Source organism: Triticum aestivum, chromosome 1A (genome assembly GCF_018294505.1).
Source record: "Triticum aestivum cultivar Chinese Spring chromosome 1A, IWGSC CS RefSeq v2.1, whole genome shotgun sequence".
NCBI lineage: Eukaryota > Viridiplantae > Streptophyta > Magnoliopsida > Poales > Poaceae > Triticum > Triticum aestivum.
The window spans coordinates 392,406,902-392,427,365 of record NC_057794.1 but is presented as its reverse complement, the minus strand read 5'-3'; positions in this window follow the sequence as shown (position 1 = coordinate 392,427,365).

The following is a 20,464-nucleotide window of genomic DNA, read 5'->3' as shown; positions in this document are numbered from 1 at the left end:
ACGCTCGCTAGCTACTTGCTCCGCAGCTCCCGACCGCACCGCCGCCCGGGCACGTCGCCGGCGTGTCTCCGTCGACCATTTTGTCACATGCTGGTGCCCAACGCGCTCACCGCGTTGCGTAGTACCTCCCATGCCCTTTAGTTCACGCTCTTGAGCGCTGCTGCTGCCATTGCGTCGATCGCCCGAAAAACACCGCCGCCTCCACTCATCGCAGGCGCATTTCTGGTCAGCCCCGAATCCAACCGACCACACCACGCGACGCGGCATCGAGCCCGCGTTCGAACGCGACCAGTTGCGGTCGTTTTGGAGCCCGGTAGCGCGATCCCCGTCCGTGCCCGAACTGTCGTCCGCCGCGCTCGTCACCGGCGTTGTTTCCGGCCATCCCCGCGTCTTCCGACGACGTAGATAGACGTGGGGCACTCTCCTTGTTCAAACGCAAGAAACAACGCTTGATTTGGTGTCCCGTAGACGAATCCCGACGCTCGCCAGCGTTCATCCGCTGCGCGCGAGCTCGCCGGAGCTACTCCAGCGGCTCCACTGAGCTAGCACACCTGGGGCCACCCCCTGGGTCACCGCCAGTGGGGCCTAAGCCCCCTGTTGTCTAGTTGACCTAGTCAACTGTGCTGACTGGATAGCCCCCAGCCTCTGACGTGCAGGCCCCATCGCTTAATCCTCTAATTAAAACGTTTTTTATAATTAAAATTAATTAGTTAGTTAATGAGTCACTGACATGTGGGGTCCAATAGCTAATTAACTCTTCTTAGTTAGAATAAAACACTGTTAGCCCCTATGTCTATGGCAGTTGGGACCCACTAGTCAGTTTGACCTGGTCAGTCGTCCTGTTGACTACTGACATCACAATGATGTAATGCTGGCGTCACAATTCCATTTCTGTTAATTTAGATAATTCCAAAAAATGATTAAATCTTTAGAAAATCATAGAAATTGATCCGTAACTCGGATGAAAATAGTTTCTACATGAAAGTTGCTCAGAAAAATGAGACGAACCCGAATACGCTACCCACATACCTATCAGATGCCTCTAACTATCTGAACATGGGACTTTTCCCCTCCGGTCATCTGTTTGACACGGGTCCGGAATCGGGAAAACATTCCCGGCTGAATTCCCCCTTTACCTATATCGTGTAGCCATACGTTAGGTCACACCCGACACAACATATTGCCATGTTATGCTTTGTGATGCTTTGTTTGTTTTATATTTATTGTTTCTTCCCCCTCTTCTCTCCGGTAGACGTCGAGACCGATGTCGCCCCTGTGATCGACTAGGTCACGACACTTCTTCCTTTTCCATAGAGCTTCCAGGCAAGCAAACCCCCCTTGAGCATTCCGATAACACCCATTTCTTTCCCTCTCATGCTAGAATTAGAACTGCTACTGCTTTCTGTATGATCCTACTCTGATGCATAGCTTGTTTTTGTTACCTGCTTATTGTTACCTACCTGCTTATCCTAAACCGCTTAGTATAGGTTGGTTAGTGATCCATCAGTGACCCCCACCTTCTCCTTGTTGCCCCGCTTTATGTTCGATGACTCAATCAACGTGATTGACGTCCAGGTCCCGACACCGCACATCACCCCCCCTAGTTGTACGACTCTGCAGAGTTACTATCGAGTGTCGAGGGTGACACCTCATACATCACTCTTGATGAGATCTCTGTAGTGTAGCTATTCGGTTGTGGTCATCCAGGGTGATTTCCTCCTTAACCACTTTCCATACGACTCTGTTGTGCAACCCCTCAAGTGTGAACCTCGAGGGTGGTTCCTCTTATGTTCACCTTGATGATTACATCGAGTGAAATCCACCGACGGTGGTTCCTCAGGGTTTCCCTTGGTGTTAGACACACAATTACTATGGTTACTATGACTTTACAATGAACCATGTTACTAAAGACGGGTCGGCCCTAAGGGGTACCCTCGTGAGCTTATTTGCGAGTGATGTGGAGTACGGTTGACCCGGAAGGTGCCTGCAAGATACTTACGTGGCATGGCCGGGCATTCTTAGCCCTAGTCGCAAGTACTCGAGACGGAGCGACGGGGTCACATCTTTCGTGAGTCTCTGCTCATGACCGCACTACCAACACACTAACGGTTTGGATATTTGATCCGAGGGGCCTCTGGCCTGATAGCACTAACCATCACGTGGGCATAGTATGGGCGTTCTGCATCGTATGCATCAGCCGAAGCTTATTAAACGTCAGTGACTGAACGGCGCGAGCCAGGTTGGACTGCGTAAGCACCCGCCTTTTTAAGGAGGTAGCTAGGTCTGCTCACCGGCCGCGTTCGCAATGTGCAGGAGTTCCCGGGGCGATGGCCCATGACCCCTGGTGGCATAGGTTTAGTCCGGCGTGCTGACCTCTCTATTAAGCCTAGGTCGGGTTGCGGTGTACTGTTTGGCCGAGGCTGGGCATGACCCAAGAAAGTGTGTCCGGCCGGAATTCATCGAGCATGGTGGGTAAGTTGGTGCACCCCTGCAGGGAAGAAAACATCTATCGATAGACTGTCCTACGGTAACGGACACTTGGAGTTGTATCCCGATCAATACAACTAGAACTGGATACTTGGGGTGATAACTAGATAGTATGGCTCTAGGATTGCTTTCTCGCAGGGAGTCGAGAAAGGATCTTTGTCCAAGGTTGATAACACTACTACTACTACTTTACATTATGTTGATCTGTACTCTTATAAATGTTGTAAGATGCTTGAAGATGCTAGTCTTCGATGGGCTAGGCCTTTCCCTTCTCTTCTGGCATTCTGCAGTTTAGTCCACACATACAACACATTCGTTTGATACAGATGCATACTTAGTTTAGATCTAATGTAAGTCTTGCGAGTACTTTGGATGAGTACTCTCACTTGCTTTGCTACCTCTTTTCCCCCATACCCGATTGTTGCGACCAGATGACGGATCCAAGGAGCCAGACGACACTTGATGATTACAACTACCCTAAGGGTGCCTACTACTACGTGACGGCTGCTGACGACCTGGAGTAGTTAGAAGGCTCCAGTCAAGAGGCCTTGCCTTTTCGATTGTAGATGCTTTTGTGCTAGCCTTCTTAAGGTAGGCTTGTTTAACTTATGTCTATACTCAGATATTGTTGCTTCCGCTGACTCTTGTGTATTCGAGCTTATGTATTCGAGCCCTTGAGGCCCCTGGCTTGTAATATAAAGCTTGTATTATTTTAATTTGTGTCTAGAGTTGTGTTGTGATATCTTCCTGTGAGTCCTTGATCTTGATCATACACATTTGCGTGTATGATTAGTGTAGGATTGAATCGAGGGCGTCACACCCGCGTACTCCTGATAAGTCTTTGAGCAAGACCATACTTTATCCAGGATTAAAATGTCGATTGGGCACACCGTGAGTCAGGCTCACGACAGCACAAACAATCGAGTGGCTCCGGCTAGTTTCATTGAAGAAGACACTTTGGCTTGGCAGCCTACAAAAGCCTCGAATCTCTCTGATTTCTTATTTGTGTTTGGCTTTTTTGTTGTTTTCTGGTTTTTGTAAGTCGGGCCCAGCTGCCCCGTTTATGGCTCATATTTGAAGCATACTTTGGGTTTATACAACATGTCACGAGGATAGACTCTAAATCGCCAAAGCGTGATGAATCCTATGGTTGGAGGTATAACTCTAACACCTCTCAATTGCACGAAGCTGATAAGCCTGCAGTTTAAGTATATACTACAGGTATGTCATTTTACTTACCAGTTGTCAGACCGGCTCTGGTTATGGATATTCGTCCCCAGCGGCTTTAATTGGGTATCATGACCCGCCCGGCGGTAAGCCGCCAGGGCCCTTGTGTTTTCTTTGTGTGCAGGATAATAACAATAATTCAAATTTGCATAAATCAAAGACTATCATACCCATAATGATTTTTTAAACCAGTGGACCAGTAGTATTACGCACAACAGAAACGTGCACGATGGCACGACAAAGACAAGTTTTAACTACCCTATTACATGGCTCCATGAGCCAAAAGGAGATCAAGTGTTTTTCCAAAGATTAAGTCTCTAAATCACCTGGCGGTTCAATCTTCTTAACCCTGCCGATGGGAGGCCTCCGATTTATCCCTTGTCGGTTCTTCTTCCTCCTCCGCCGTCTGGAAGTTTCGTTTGGACCAATCAAAGCCACGCAAGGCAAAGAATTCAGCTTCGTCGTCAATTAGATTGGATGGGTCAATTTCAGGAGCAAAAGTGTGCTTACGAATCGGCGAGATTAAGTCCATCACTTTGTACACGGGCGTATGCATCTTTTGATTCTCTGCGTCCTAAGCCGGCTGATATTTGGAGAGGCTGGTTTCTTTGGCAATGACTGTCACATGGGGACGGATTGCTTTAACACAAGCAGCGAAGTCCAGTTGATCAAAAGAAGTACTGTCCTCCTTCAGGCTTGGATATCCACTGGCTACATCAGCCGGGTCTAACTCCGGTACCCATGCCTTAGCATGGCTCAAGGCCGTCACAGCACCGGCTCTCGCACACGACCGTTTTATCTCTTGAATCCTAGTGGGCAAGATTGATAATTTCTTCAGCACATCGCTTAACAGATTGGGTCCTTGATTTGTCGGGGAGATGGTAGCCAATGTTCGTTGAGCTCCGGTATAGAATTGCTCGACAAGAGTATAGAACGCCTTGAGCTTCACGAGTGTGTCTTGGTTAAGTTTGCTGCTCCTGGGACCTGAGTAAGTTACAGATTGGTTAAATGGCGGCTTACATTATGACAACAAGTACTCACTTTGGACGAATAACAAGGCGACTCATCGAAGATAGCAGAAACCATCTGAGACACATGGTCTTTTAAGCCGGAGAGCTCAGTGGTCACCTCCTAAAGAGTTTCTTATGCTTTCTCGGCCCGTTGCATTAAGGCGGTCTTTTCTTCAACCCAAGTCTTTTTCTCCGCCTTAAAGCTGGTTTTCAACTTTTCTGACTCAGCCACACTAAACTGGAATTTCGACTCAGCTTTCCGGGTCTCATTTTCTTGAGCCGCCAGCCGGGTCTTGGCACCGTTCAGTTGATATTCCAATTCAGCAGTAGCAGCCTGCATGCAACACAGATTTATCAAACATATTTCATGGCGGATTACAACAATATAAGTCCCAAGTCCTTTACAAGCAACAACACTTGGCACTTAGGGGCTAATGTCCGTCGAAACAATTTTTCAAAGAAACGGCTCTTATAAATAAAGTCCCAAGCACTTTGCAATAAACACTACTTGGCACTTGGGGGCTAATGCATATTGCTTGTGTCTTCGTAATGATGAGCCGGATGTGCTGTAAACAGTCTCAGCTGACTCATGGGGGCTATGCAGTTAAACTCTACTTTCTTACACAGTGATAAATAGGACCGGCTCATTCATACTGATTAAACCGGCCCTTGGGGACTACGAATGCAAAATTACGCTATTTCAGCATCCGGTTTAGTTTAAACCGGACGTGGAGGGATTCTAGGACAGAAGCTTGTGATTCTTCTAAGTCTACAGATTATTCATTCTTATCATAATTAGAAGACTTGGGGGCTAGCAGGATATACATAACTTATGTAAGCCAGATGACATACCTCATACTTCTGGTGCATCTATTTCACCATCTCAATTTCCAAATCACGGCTGGAGTGTACTTGATTGAGATAACCAGACTTCTTGCTGAATTGAGCATAGTGGGAGATGTCAAACCTCACTTTCTATCTCTCCAAGACTTCTTGCTTGGCAGAATGTCTGGCTAACACAGTTGGATTCCTTGGTTCCGTAAAACCAGTACCAGTGATCAGAATGTCATCAGCATAAGTCTTTGGCGGTTTAGGCGAGCTTGACGGTTCAGGATCAATGTTGGTTTGATCAACAAGAAGTTCAGGCATTTCAGCTTGAGTGTTCGAAGCAGGATCTTCTAATTGTTTTTCAGAGGCTTCTGGTGCAGAAGCTTGCTGGTCCGGCTCAGCAACTTTAGGGTCTTCAACTGGCTTGGACAGCTTTGCTCTCTTGTTAGGCTTTGCTTGCCCACTGAAAGAGTTAGGACAAATCAGTATAATGGTGAGGGTATAAAGGTGCGGGATAAAGATAATTATTTTTACCCGGGGGCAGTCTTAAAAGCCGACAGCTGGGTTTGAGATGAATCGCCATAGGAAGAAAGAGAAACCTCCTGCAATTTTGAGTCAAAGGAACTGAGTGGCTGGCGAAAGAGACCTGCTAGTAAATAAAAGAGTTAAGGTTAAAAAGAATCTCATTTTGGTGTTTTTGAGGAGGGGGAGTGTTTGGTAACCCGGAGGATAATTCTTCACCTCCGCTGGTCTGGGTCTGACGTTGATTCTCGTGTTGATGTTGTTTCAAAAGAAAGTGAGGATCTAAATAAGCCAAGGGGTGTGAAAACCTTACTTTCGAGTTACTCGCCGAAGTTTCTGTCTTGGCAAAGGTTCTGAGTTGGAGGAAATAATAGTTACCTCTTCTTCAACTGCTTGGCTGGCTCCCGTGTCATACTGATAATAGTCAGTATCAATAAGATGGTTGAAAAACAAGCCAAGAGAGTCAAGGGCTACCTCTGACTCAGAGGTGTCATCCAGCTTAAGCAGATCAAAGGCGCTTGGTTTCTTCTTCTTCTTGGTGGTCTTCTTGATGGTTTTCCTGGCGGCTTTCTTGGCAGCCCCGGCCTTCTTGGCAGCTTCATGATCATATGCTTTCTTCCAAAATCAGACTTAGCCTGTACAAGTTATCAAAGGTTGAGTAAAATGCTTGAATAAGGAGGTAAAGGTAAATAAGTTCAGAGACTCACATCCGGTGGTGGGTTAAGCTCGCAAAAAGGGGCCAGACCCGTTTTGAGGCAATCTTCTGGATCTTCATTCAGAAGGGACTTAACCATTTCGTTTACTGCCTCGTCAGCTAATGTTGCAGAGCTGTGGCGCGGTGCATCCTTTACATCACTAGTGTAAGTGCACATTAAACTGGAGCGGCGACTCAAAGGGATGATCCGCCAAGAAACCCAGCACCTGACCAGGTCAACACCAGTTATGCCATTTCCTAGCAGAGCAGTAACCTTTGCAATGGTAGGAGCAATTTTTGCCCACTCAGCAGTGGTAAGCTTCTGAGGAAGATTGCGCTTTGAGTCCAGGGGCTCGACACGGTAACCCGGCAGTGGGTTGTCTCCAGCCGGAGAGGTATCTTTGCAGTAAAACCACGTTTGATTCCAATCCTTCGGGTGACTCGGCAGGAGTGCATCAGGGAAAATGGCGTCTCTTCTGCGTTGGATTGATATCCCGCCAAGTTCTAAACTGAGTCCGTTGGTGAACTAATTTTGGCGGTTCAAATAGAAATACTCTCTAAAGAGATCGGTGTTGGGCTCCTTTTGAAGATATACTTCGCAGAACACTTGAAAGTTACAAATGTTTGACACGGAATTGGGTCCAATGTCTTGAGGATGGAGTTGGAATAAGTGCAGAACATCCTGGAAAAATTTAGAGTTGGGCGGTGAGAAGCCCCGGTTCATGTGATCTGTGAATACAATGACTTCGCCATCCTTTGGCTGAGGTCTTTCCTGGCCCAGTTTAGGGATGCGATGATGCATAACACTCTTTGCGGGCAAGTATCCGACTTTGACAAAGTCTTTGAATGTGCCTTCAGTGATGATGGAGGGACCCAATTGCATGTGTAAACTGTCTTTGGCGGCATGGTGAAAGAAGAAAAACCTAAAAGGAGGAAGTAATTTGCCGGTTCAAATCAATTAGTGAAAGCACAAGTTAAAAGTTGCAGTATACATTCAGAATGGCGGCTTAAGTGAGGACTAATGACATATGGTTGATTATAAGCCGGACATTTAAGCCGCCATGACATATACATGTATTCAAAATCCAACAAAGGATAAAATTCTACTAAGTATTGGACAAACAAGGTTCACAGATTAAAGCTATAAGTTGGGATCTGCAACTGTTCAGAAAAAGGAAATAAATTCTAGACCTACAGAGGCGGCAGTAGAAAAGTGGAGGTGCCCCAGAGGAGATCTGTCGCGATGAGGGTATGTTCTAATATCAAAAACGGGCCCTAAAACTGCTACCGCACAGGACCTATGTTATTTTCAGATTAAAGCTACGCAATCTAGAAAGGAGAAAGGGAAGAAACGGTGATGAACACTGAAACCCTAAGAACACATTTGTTACGGGGAAAAAGGAGACTTACTGATGCTGATGAGACAGCGGAGGAGTGTCGCGGTGTTCTAGTCTGATTCAGGGTGATGCAGCAGCCGGAGTTGAGGTAGAAGACGAAGGTTGACGGCGGCGGAGGTCATGCGGGCTAGTGCTTCGAGAGGAAGAAGAAGACGAGAAGGAGAAGAGAGGAGAATGAGAAAGGGGCGGTTTGACCCTATTTATAAGGGAAAGAGTAGACAGGTGGGCGTGAAAAACGAGGAGGCCAAATGATGATTATCCAACCGATTGAACGCCTCGATTTTCGGAAGGTCATTAAAGATAAAGATCCGTTAAAGATATGTTATGTCATGTGCGAAGTTAATGGCAGATGACGTCATGGCGGGTTGCCAAAATTTCTAAAGATGACGTCATGGCGGGTTATAATGTTTTACAGCAGATGAAGAAGGATCTGTCTAAGTGTCGAGATTGACATGAACAAGTTCAAATCAACCTAGGGCCTAATGTTGGGGATATTACGATCATGTATGACACACCCAGGAGGGGCCGGGTCAACCATTATGGCGGTTCATCTATTATGAAGCCCAAGAGTATACTAAGATGGCGGTTCATAGATAGGCTTGTAAGAGGCCCAAGTCCAGAGGCGGCTTAAGGCCCACAAGTGTAAACCGCCATGTATGAGTAGACTTGTAATGTAAGGCATGTAAGATACGTCCCCGAGCCGAACACGTTGTATGAGCCGGCTGGGACTCTGTAGGCCGCAGGGCGTCAACCCATGTATATAAGGGGATGACTCATAACCCACAAGTATAGGGGATCGCAACAGTTTTCGAGGGTAGAGTATTCAACCCAAATTTATTGATTCAACACAAGGGGAGCCAAAGAATATTCTTAAGTATTAGCAGCTGAGTTGTCAATTCAACCACACCTGGAAACTTAATATCTACAGCAAAGTATTTAGTAGCAAAGTAATATGATAGTAGTGGTAATGGTAGCAAAACTAATATTTTTGGTTTTATAGTGATTATAACAGTAGCAACCGAAAAGTAAATAAGCGAAGAACGATATATGAAAAGCTCGTAGGCATTGGATCGGTGATGGAGAATTATGTCGGGTGCGATCAATCATGCAACAGTTATAACATAGGGGTGACACAGAACAAGCTCCAATTCGTCAATGTAATGTAGGCATGTATTCCAAATATAGTCATACATGCTTTATGGAAAAGAACTTGCATGACATCTTTTGTCCTACCCTCCTGTGGCATCGGGGTCCTATTGTAAACTAAGGGATATTAAGGACTCCTTTTAATAGAGTACCGGACCAAAGCATTAACACATAGTGAATAGATTAACTCCTCAAACTACGGCCATCACCGGTAAGTATCCCGATTATTGTCACTTCGGGGTTAACGGATCATAACACATAATAGGTGACTATAGACTTGCAAGATAGGATCAAGAACTCTCTTATATTCATGAAAACATAGTAGGTTCAGATCTGAAATCATGGCACTCGGGCCCTAGTGACAAGCATTAAGCATAGCAAAGTCATAGCAACATCAATCTCAGAACATAGTGGATACTAGGGATCAAACCCTAACAAAACTAACTCAATTACATGATAAATCTCATCCAACCCATCACCGTCCAGCAAGCCTACGATGGAATTACTCACGCACGACGGTGAGCATCATGAAATTGGTGATGTAGGAAGGTTGATGATGACGATGGCGACGGATTCCCCTCTCCAGAGCCCCGAACGGACTCAGATCAGCCCTCCCGAGAAAGTTTAGGGCTTGGCAGCGGCTCCGTATCGTAAAACGCAATGAATCCTTCTCCCTGATTTTTTTCTCCCCGAACACGAATATATGGAGTTGGAGTTGAGGTCGATGGAGCGTTAGGGGGCCCACGAGGCAGGGGGCGCGCCCAGGGGGTAGGTGCGCCCCCACCCTCGTGGACAGGGTGTGGGCCCCCTGACGTGGATTCTTCTTCCAGTGTTTTTATATATTCCAAAAATAATCTCCGTTGATTTTCAGGTCATTCCGAGAACTTTTATTTCTACACAAAAATAACACCATGGCAATTCTGCTGAAAACAGCATCAGTCCGGGTTAGTTCCATTCAAATCATGCAAGTTAGAGTCCAAAACAAGGGCAAAAGTGTTTGGAAAAGTAAATAAGAAGGAGACGTATCAACTCCCCCGAGCTTAAACCTTTGCTTGTCCTTAAGCAATTCAGTTGATAAACTGAAAGTGATAAAGAAAAACTTTTACAAACTCTGTTTGCTCTTGTTTTTGTAAATATGTAAAGCCATCATTCAGGTTTTTAGCAAAGATTATGAACTAACCATATTCACAATAACATTTAGGCCTCATGTTTACTCATATCAATGGCATAATCAACTAGCGAGCAATAATAATAAATCTTGGATGACAACACTTTCTCAAAACAATCATAATATGATATAACAAGATGGTATCATGCTAGCCCTTTCTGAGACCACAAAACATAAATGCAGAGCACCTTTAAAGATCAAGGACTGACTAGACATTGTAATTCATGGTAAAAGAGATCCAGTCAAGTCATACTCAATGTAAACTAACAGTAATACATGCAAATGACAGCGGTGCTCTCCAACTGGTGCTTTTTAATAAGAGGATGATGACTCAACATAAAAGTAAATGGATAAGCCCTTCGCACAGGGAAGCAGGGATTTGTAGAGGTGCCGGAGCTCGGTTTTGAAATAGATATGTATACTTTCATTGTCAACATAACAACCGAGAGATCTCGATATCTCCCATGCTACACACATTATAGGCGATTCCCAAGCAGAATGGTAAATTTTATACCCCCCACCACCAACAAGCATCAATCCATGGCTTTCCCAAAAGAACGGGTGCCTCCAACTAACAACAACCCTGGGGGAGTTTTGTTTGCAATTATTTTGATTTGATTTGAGCATGGGACTGGGCATCCCGGTGACCAGCCATTTTCTCGTGAATGAGGAGCGGAGTCCACTCCTCTTGAGAAGAACCTGCCTAGCATGGAGGATACAGACAACCCTAGTTGATACATGAGCTATTCGAGCATGCAAAACAGAATGTTTATTTGAAGGTTTAGAGTTTGGCACACACAAATTTACTTGGAACAGCAGGTAGATACCGTAAATAGGAAGGTATGTTGGACTCATATGGAATAACTTTGGGGTTTATGGAATTGGATGCACAAGCAGTATTCCCGCTTAGTACAAGTGAAGGCTAGAAAAAGACTGGGAAGCGACCAGCTAGAGAGCGACAACAGTCATGAACATGCATTAAAATTAATCAAGACCGAATGCAAGCATGAGTAGGATATAATCCACCATGAACATAAATATCATAGAGGCTATGTTGATTTTGTTTCAACTACATGCGTGAACATGTGCCAAGTCAAGCCACTCGAATCGTTCAAAGGAGGACACCACCCTATCATACCACATCATAACCAGTTTAATAGCATGTTGGCACACAAGGTAAACCATTATAAACTCCTAGCTAATTAAGCATGGCATAAGCAACTACAATCTCTAATTGTCATTGCAAACATGTTTCTTTCATAATAGGCTGAATCAGGAATGATGAACTAATCATATTTACAAAAACAAGAGAGGTCGAGTTCATACCAGCTTTTCTCATCTCAATTAGTTCAACATATATCGTCATTATTGCCTTTCACTTGCACGACCGAATAGTGTGGATAATAATAATAGTGCACATGCATTGGACTAAGCCGGAGTCTGCAAGCATTCAATTCAAGAGAGAAGACAAGGTAATATGGGTTCTCTGTTAGATCAACAATAATGCATATAAGAGCCACTCAACATTTTCATTATGGTCTTCTCCTCTCGACCCCCAAAGGAAAGAAATAAAACAAAACTATTTACACGGGAAAGCTCCCAACAAGCAAAAGAAGAACATGAAATCTTTTGGGGTTTTCTTTTAATTACTACTACAGGCATGGAAAGTAAACTAGTTAAAAGGTACAACTATTTTTTTTGGTTTTTCTTAAGGTTTTTTAAACACATAAGAAGAAAGGTTAAAAGGAAAATAAACTAGCATGGATGATACAATGAAAAAGTATGAGCACCGACAACTGGCATGAGTGTGTGAACATGAATGTAATGTCGGTGAGAGATACGTACTCCCCCAAGCTTAGGACTTTGGCCTAAGTTGGTCTATACCCAAGGATCAAAGCTGCTCTCTCCGGTGTACTGAGGAGGATCCTCAGGCTCCCACTGGTTGGCGATCTCCTCCGGATTCCACTGATAAACAGACTGACGGTGAGGATCAGATGGTGGCTCCAGTAGGCATGAATGGCCTCCGACAGAACAAGGTACATGCCTGAAAATATGTTGAACAAAGAGGGCGTAGGCAAGGTATTAAACTCACAATATTTTTTGTTAAATATCAATTTATATTTGGGTGTCTTCTTCAAATCCTTAACAATAAACTCATGTGCTACCATACTCTTATAATCTAGAACAATAGGAGGTAGCAACTTTTCCTCTTTCTCATAATGTCTGATAGGTATATTAAAGTGTGCAGCAAGGCGCGAGGCAAAGATGCCTTCGAGGATGGGGCCCTTAGTACGGTTCATATTTAATCGTTTAGCAATAGTAGCGCCTAAACTGAAACTAGTATCCTGAAACAAGGCATGGCGCAAAATAACAATATCAGGGGCACTAAGGTTTCCACAGTTCCCATGACCAATTAAGCATCTACAAGCAAATATTACGAAGTAACGTAGAACAGGAAAATGTATGCTAGTGATTCTCACATCGGAAACTTTCCTCGTTTCCCCTACAGCAACCATATCAATAAATCCCTCCACATCATTACAATGTGGTTCCTCTATGCTACCCTCAAAGGGTATCAAACAGACCCGGCAAAAATCATAAAGTGACATCTCCTTATGCTCATCATATAAATAAAATTCCATCGAAGGTGGTGATCTCCTAGCATGGAAATGAAAATTTTGCATAAAGATATTGGTGAGTAAGAGATACTGTTCACGCTGGTCGTGGAGGAAGACGGTGAGGCCTGCATTCTCAGCCAAATGATAAAAATCTTCATGAATCCCAGCTTCTCTCAAGAACTCATCACAAGGCCATTCACATGGCCGAACCTCCATAGTACGAGGGAGATTATACTTGGGCTTCTTGTACTCTTCACTATGCTTATCCTTCGAGCTTCGGCTCGATGAGCCCCTCAAAAATCTCTTATCTTTATCTGAAAATTTCTGAGATTTTTAGTAACTTAAAATAATAGTGAACCAAACTCAACAGGATTGATAGCAACTACTCCTACAAGTGCCTAGAGGCTATATCATGCATTAAAACTACTTTTGACCACATAAATTTGATATGCAAGCTCAAGAACAAGGTCACCTAAGAAGCAAAAATTTGCAATAAATAAAGCACTAGAACAAAAACTAATAGGACCATTGGAGGAGTCACATACCAAAGAACAATCCCCCAAAGTAGTTTTGTGAGAGGAGCTTTGAGCAAGGTGATCAAAAATGGCAGCAAGATGAGCAAGAACTCGAGTTTGAGCTGGCTAGTGATTTTTTCTAGAGAAAGACGAAGTGTGTGGGTGCAAGGATAAGTGGAGGGAACCCACGTGGGGTCCACGAGGCAGGGGGCGCGCCCAGGGGGTGGGTGCACCCTCCACCCTCGTGGGCACGTGGTTGCTCCCCCTGATGTGTTCTCAGTGCCAGATATTCTCAAATATTCTAGAAAAAAAATTAGATTTCATTTTCAGGGCATTTGGAAAACTTCTATTTTCGGGGTATTTTTTATTGCATGGATAATTCAAAAAATAGACAGAAAATACTATTTTTACTTTATTTAATATAAATAATAGAAAGTAAAAAGAGGGTACATAAGGTTGTGTTTTCTAACTTCATCCATCTCAAGCTCATCAAAAGGAATCCACTAACTAGGTTGACCAGGTCTTGTTAACAAACTCATTTCGAATAACATGAAACCGGAGAAATTTCGAATAACACTAGGTTACCTCTACGGGGATATGCACAACCCCAACAATAAGTATATCATATTTCTTCTTGACAGTAGGAAGAGGAAATTCAAAACCTCCAATAGTGATTGTTGAAATTTTTCCAATAGAATTTATACTGTGGACTTGAGGTTGTTTCCTTGGAAAGTGTACCATATGCTCATTACCATTAACATGAAAAGTGACATTGCCTTTGTTACAATCAATAACAACCCCTACAGTATTCGAAAAGGGTCTACCAAGGATAATCGACATACTATCTTCCTCGGGAATATCAACAATAACAAAGTCCGTTAAAATAGTAACGTTTGCAACCACAACAGGCACATCCTCACAAATACCGACAAGTATAGCAGTTGATTTATCAGCCATTTGCAAAGATATTTCAGTAGGTGTCAACTTATTCAAATCAAGTCTAGGATATAAAGAGAGAGGCATAACACTAACATCGGCTCCAAGATCACATAAAGCAGTTTTAACATAGTTTCGTTTAATGGAGCATGGTATAGTCGGTACTCCTGGATCTCCTAGTTTCTTTGGTATTCCACCCTTAAAAGTGTAATTAGCAAGCATGGTGGAAATTTAAGCTTCCGGTATCTTTCTTTTGTTAGTAACAATATCTTTCATGTACTTAGCATAAGGATTCATTTTAAGCATATCAGTCAAATGCATACGTAAAAAGATAGGTCTAATCATTTCAGCAAAGCGCTCAAAATCCTCATCAACCTTTTTCTTGGATGGTTTACGAGGAAAAGGCATGGGTTTCTAAACCCATGGTTCTCTTTCTTTACTGTGTTTCCTAGCAACAAAGTCTCTCTTATCATAACGTTGATTCTTTGATTGTGGGTTATCAAGATCAATAGCAGGTTCAATCTCTACATCATTATCGTTGCTAGGTTGAGCATCGACATGAACATCATCATTAACATTGTCACTAGGTTCATTTTCATTACCAAGTTGTGTTTCAGCATTAGAAATAGAAATATCATTGGGATTCTCAGGTGTGTCAACAACAGGTTCACTGGAAGCATGCAAAGTCCTATCATTTTTCTTTTTCTTCCTCTTAGAAGGACTAGGTGTATCAACATCAGTTCTCTGAGAATCTTGCTCAATTCTCTTAGGGTGGCCCTTAGGATACAAGGGTTCCTGAGTCATTTTACCTCCTCTAGTCATAACTCTAACAATATTACCATTTTTCTTAGTATTTAATTCATTGAGCAAATCATTATGAGCTTTAAGTACTTGTTCTACTTGAGTGGTAACCATAGAAGAATGTTTACTAATAAGTTTAAGTTCACCTTTAACTCTAGACATATAATCACTCAAGTGTTCAAGTATATCAGCATATTCTGTTTCAATTGTCTACCAACATAAGCATTGAAGTTTTCTTGTTTAACAATAAAATTATCAAACTCATCTAAGCATTGGCTAGCAGAATTATTATGAGGAATATCATCTTCATCAAATCTATAGAGAGAATTTACCTTTACTACATGTGTTGGGTTATCAAGACCATGTATTTCTTCAATAGGTGGTAAATTCTTAACATCTTCAGCTTTAATACCTCTTTCTTTCATAGATTTCTTTGCCTCTTGCATATCTTCGGGACTGAGAAATAGAATACCCCTTTTTCGGAGTTGGTTCAGGAAGTGACCAATTATTTTCATTAGTCAACATATTATTCAATAACAATTCAGCTTGGTCAACAGTTATTTTCCTGAAAACACAACCAGCACAACTATCCAGGTAGTCTCTGGAAGCATCGGTTAGTCCATTATAAAAGATATCAAGTATTTCATTCTTCTTGAGAGGATGATCAGGCAAAGCATTAAGTAATCGGAGAAGCCTCCCCCAAGCTTGTGGGAGACTCTCTTCTTCAATTTGCACAAAATTATATATTTCCCTTAAAGCAGCTTGTTTCTTATGAGCGGGGAAATATTTAGCAGAGAAGTAATAATCATATCCTGGGGACTACGCACACAACTAGGACCAAGAGAATTAAATGATGTTTTAGCATCACCCTTTAATGAGAACGGAAACAACTTAAGGATAAAGTAACAGCGAGTTTTCTCATCATGAGTAAATAGGGTGGCTATATCATTTAATTTAGTAAGATGTGCCACAACAGTTTCAGATTCATAGCCATAAAAAGGATCAGATTCAACCAAAGTAATTAGCTCAGGATTGACAGAGAAATCATAATCCTTATCAGTAATAAAGATAGGTGAAGTAGCAAAAGCAGTGCCATATTTTATTCTAGCATTCAAAGACTTTTCTTTATGCTTAGCTAATAATTTCTTAATATCAGATCTATCATTGCAAGCTAAGAAGTCTCTAGCAGTTTCTTCATCCATAACATAACCCTCAGGGACAACAGGAAATTCATATCTAGGGGGAGAATCTTCATCATCACTTTCATCAATATTATCAGTTTTAATAATTTCATTCTCTCTAGCCCTAGCAAGTTGTTCATCAAGAAATTCACCTAGTGGCACAGTAGTATCAAGCATAGAAGTAGTTCCATCATAAGTATCATGCAAAGCAAAAGTGGCATCATCAATAACATGCGACATATCAGAATGAATAGCAGGAGTAGGTGTCGCAAGTTTACTCAAAACAGAAGGTGAATCAAGTACAGAGCTAGATGGCAGTTCCTTACCTCCCCTCGTAGTTGAGGCAAAAATCTTGGTTCTTTGATCTTTCGAGTTCTTCATAGTGATTAGCAGATATATATCCCAAGTGACTCAAAGAATACAACAATGCTCCCCGGCAATGGCGCTAGAAAATAGTCTTGATAACCCACAAGTATAGGGGATCGCAACAGTTTTCGAGGGTAGAGTATTTAACCCAAATTTATTGCTTCGACACAAGGGAGCCAAAGAATATTCTCAAGTAGTAGTAGCTGAGTTGTCAATTCAACCACACTTAGAAACTTAATATCTGCAACAAATTATTTAGTAGCAAAGTAATATGATAGTAGTGGTAACGGTAGCAAAAGGAATATTTTTGTTTTATAGTGATTGTAATAGTAGCAACGGAAAAGTAAACAAGCGAAGACCAATATATGAAAAGCTCGTAGGCATTGGATCGGTGATGGAGAATTATGTCGGATGCGATCAATCATGCAACAGTTATATTATAGGGTGACACAGAACTAGCTCCAATTCCTCAATGTAATGTAGGCATGTATTCCGAATATAGTCATACGTGCTTTATGGAAAAGAACTTGCATGACATCTTTTTTCCTACCCTCTTGTGGCAGCGGGGTCCTATTGGAAACTAAGGAATATTAAGGCCTCCTTTTAATAGAGTACCAGACCAAAGCATTAACACATAGTGAATACATGAACTCCTCAAACTGCGGTCATCACCGGTAAGTATCCCGATTATTGTCACTTTGGGATTAACGGATCATAACACATAATAGGTGACTATAGACTTGCAAGATAGGATCAAGAACTCTCATATATTCATGAAAACATAATAGGTTCAGATCTGAAATCATGGCACTCGGGCCCTAGTGACAAGCATTAAGCATAGCAAAGTCATAGCAACATCAATCCCAGAACATAGTGGATACTAGGGATCAAACCCTAACAAAACTAACTCAATTACATGATAAATCTCATCCAACCCATCACCGTCCAGCAAGGCTACGATGGAATTACTCACGCACGACGGTGAGCATCATGAAATTGGTGATGGAGGAAGGTTGATGATGACGATGGCGACGGATTCCCTTCTCCGGGGCCCCGAACAGAGTCCAGATCAGCCCGCGATGAATCCTTCTCCCTGTTTTTTCTCCTCGAACAGGAATATATAGAGTTGGAGTTGAGTTCGGTGGAGCGTCAGGGGGCCCATGAGCCAGGGGGCGCGCCCAGGGGGGTAAGCGCGCCCCCACCCTCGTGGACAGGGTGTGGGCCCCCTGAGGTGGATTCTTCTTACAGTATTTTTTTATATATTCCAAAAATAATCCCCGCTGATTTTCAGGTCATTTTGAGAACTTTTATTTCTGCACAAAAATAACACCATGGCAATTCTGTCGAAAACAGCGTCAGTCCGGGTTAGTTCCATTCAAATCATGCAACTTAGAGTCCAAAATAAGGGCAAAAGTGTTTGGAAAAGTAGATACGACGAAGACGTATCAACGACCCGGCAACGGCTTAGGGCAAGAAACATCAGATCGAAAGCCAGGCAAGCGTGTTTGCTCCCTGGTAATCGAAACCCTAGCAATACCATCTCAAACTGGAGTAGGCCTTTACCTTCACCGCAAGGGGCCGAACCAGTATAAACTCCCCGTGTCCTTTGTCCCGTTTTATCCCCTCTAAGCTAACCTCATCGCGATGGCTCCACAACTAAGTCCTTCCATGAGGACATCTGCCGTGACACTTCCACGATAGTTACACACCTCAGTCATATCGTCGTAGAGCTTAGGCGAAGCCCTGCGCCGGTAACTTCATCATCACCATCGCCACGCCGTCGTGCTGACGGAACTCTCCCTCATCCTCAACTGGATCAAGAGCTCGAGGGACGTCATCGAGCTGAACGTGTGCTGAACACGGAGGTGCCGTACGTTTGGCACTTGGATTGGTTGGATCGTGAAGACGTTAGACTACATCAACCGCGTTACTAAACGCTTCCGCTTTCGGTCTACGAGGGTACGTAGACACACTCTCCCCTCTCGTTGCTATGCACCTCCTAGATAGATCTTGCGTGATCGTAGGAATTTTTTTGAAATACTGCGTTTCCCAACAATAAGGGGGGAGCTAGAAGCAAGCGGCATTCGTCCCGGTGCTCCAACTCATACTCGTCGGACGGCTCCTCATGCTCCAATTGCAACACTCGTCGGCGGCTTTCCGGTGATGCATCGTAGCGCTCGTGGTGCGACTCCCGGTGCCGTGAGATCAAAGCAGAGAGGAGGGCTAGTTGTGCGATGTGAGGGGAGTGGTGCGTCTGTTGACTATTCCACGGGCTCAGAGGAAGGATCGAGCGGTGCAGTTGGACTGATCAAACGGTTAGCGCGGTGGCTTAAAATATCCTGGCATCAGCCAGATGATTGGTAGTAGCCGCCTTTGGCGAGCACCATACGCCAGAGCTTTCGCGTAGGGGCGATCCTAATGGGCCGGCCCATGAAGTGTCACCAAAAAGCGAGCAGAAAAATCCCTAAAAAAACTGCGCTCTTGGGAATCAAACTCACAACCACACACTGGAGACCTGGTGTTCCTTACCACTTGAATTGTTGGGTGTATGTCATTTTTAGGCAGAGTGTAAGTTTAAAATTAAATACAGTGTCAGATTAACAAAAAAAATACTAGACGTTTGTTAGAAAAATCGTAAATATTTTTATTATATAAAATGCGAATAATTTTTGGAACTGTTAATAAATTTGGAAATTCAAATAAAATTTTAAAATATGATTGTTTATATATATATATATAAATTTTTTAATATACACCGAACAATTTTTCAAATAAGCATTGAACATTTTTTTGTGATCTACGCTTTATAATGTTTAAATACACATTGAAGTTGTTTGTTATATATGTTGACCAATATTTGAATACACATTGAGCATTTTCATGATATATGCTGAACAATTTATAATATACTCGGAACAATATTCAAAGGCACATTGAACATTTTGTGATATACGCTGAACAATTTTGAAATACACAGTGAACATTTTTAAAAATACGTTGAACATTTTCTTAATACAGGGTGAACTTTCCTTAAATATACATGAACATTTTTGTATATAATCACACAATGAACTTTGTATAATACACGACAAATAAAGAAAAATAAAAGAAATAAGTATTAGCGAAGCCACGTCCTTTTGATGCTCTACTTGTCACATGTATCCCTAAAAAAAACTTGTCACATGTTTTTTGTTTTTCAAAATATGGGAGGAGCTCTGCGCATTTTAATCAATACCTATTAATAAATGAATTAGTGCTTCTGCGTGCCCGTCGCGAAATTCCCCCTAAAGGTTCCATGATTTACATCCAGTGCCACCGATAAGTGAAAAAACAATTTGGTTTTCTTCAAGTCGTTGGTCGTCTCTGTTTGTTCATGTTCAACTATCCGCTCATGGACCATGAGTGAACAAGAGCCCGACTTGCCATAGCGACGCTCTTCTGATCGGGAGACTTGAGTTCGATTTCCGCTACTCCCCTTTTTCTGCTTTCTTTCTTTCCGAATTCCAGTTGGCGTAATATAGAGCTGCCTTGCCCAAGGGTCGCCTAGCAGATGGACTGCACAAATTTT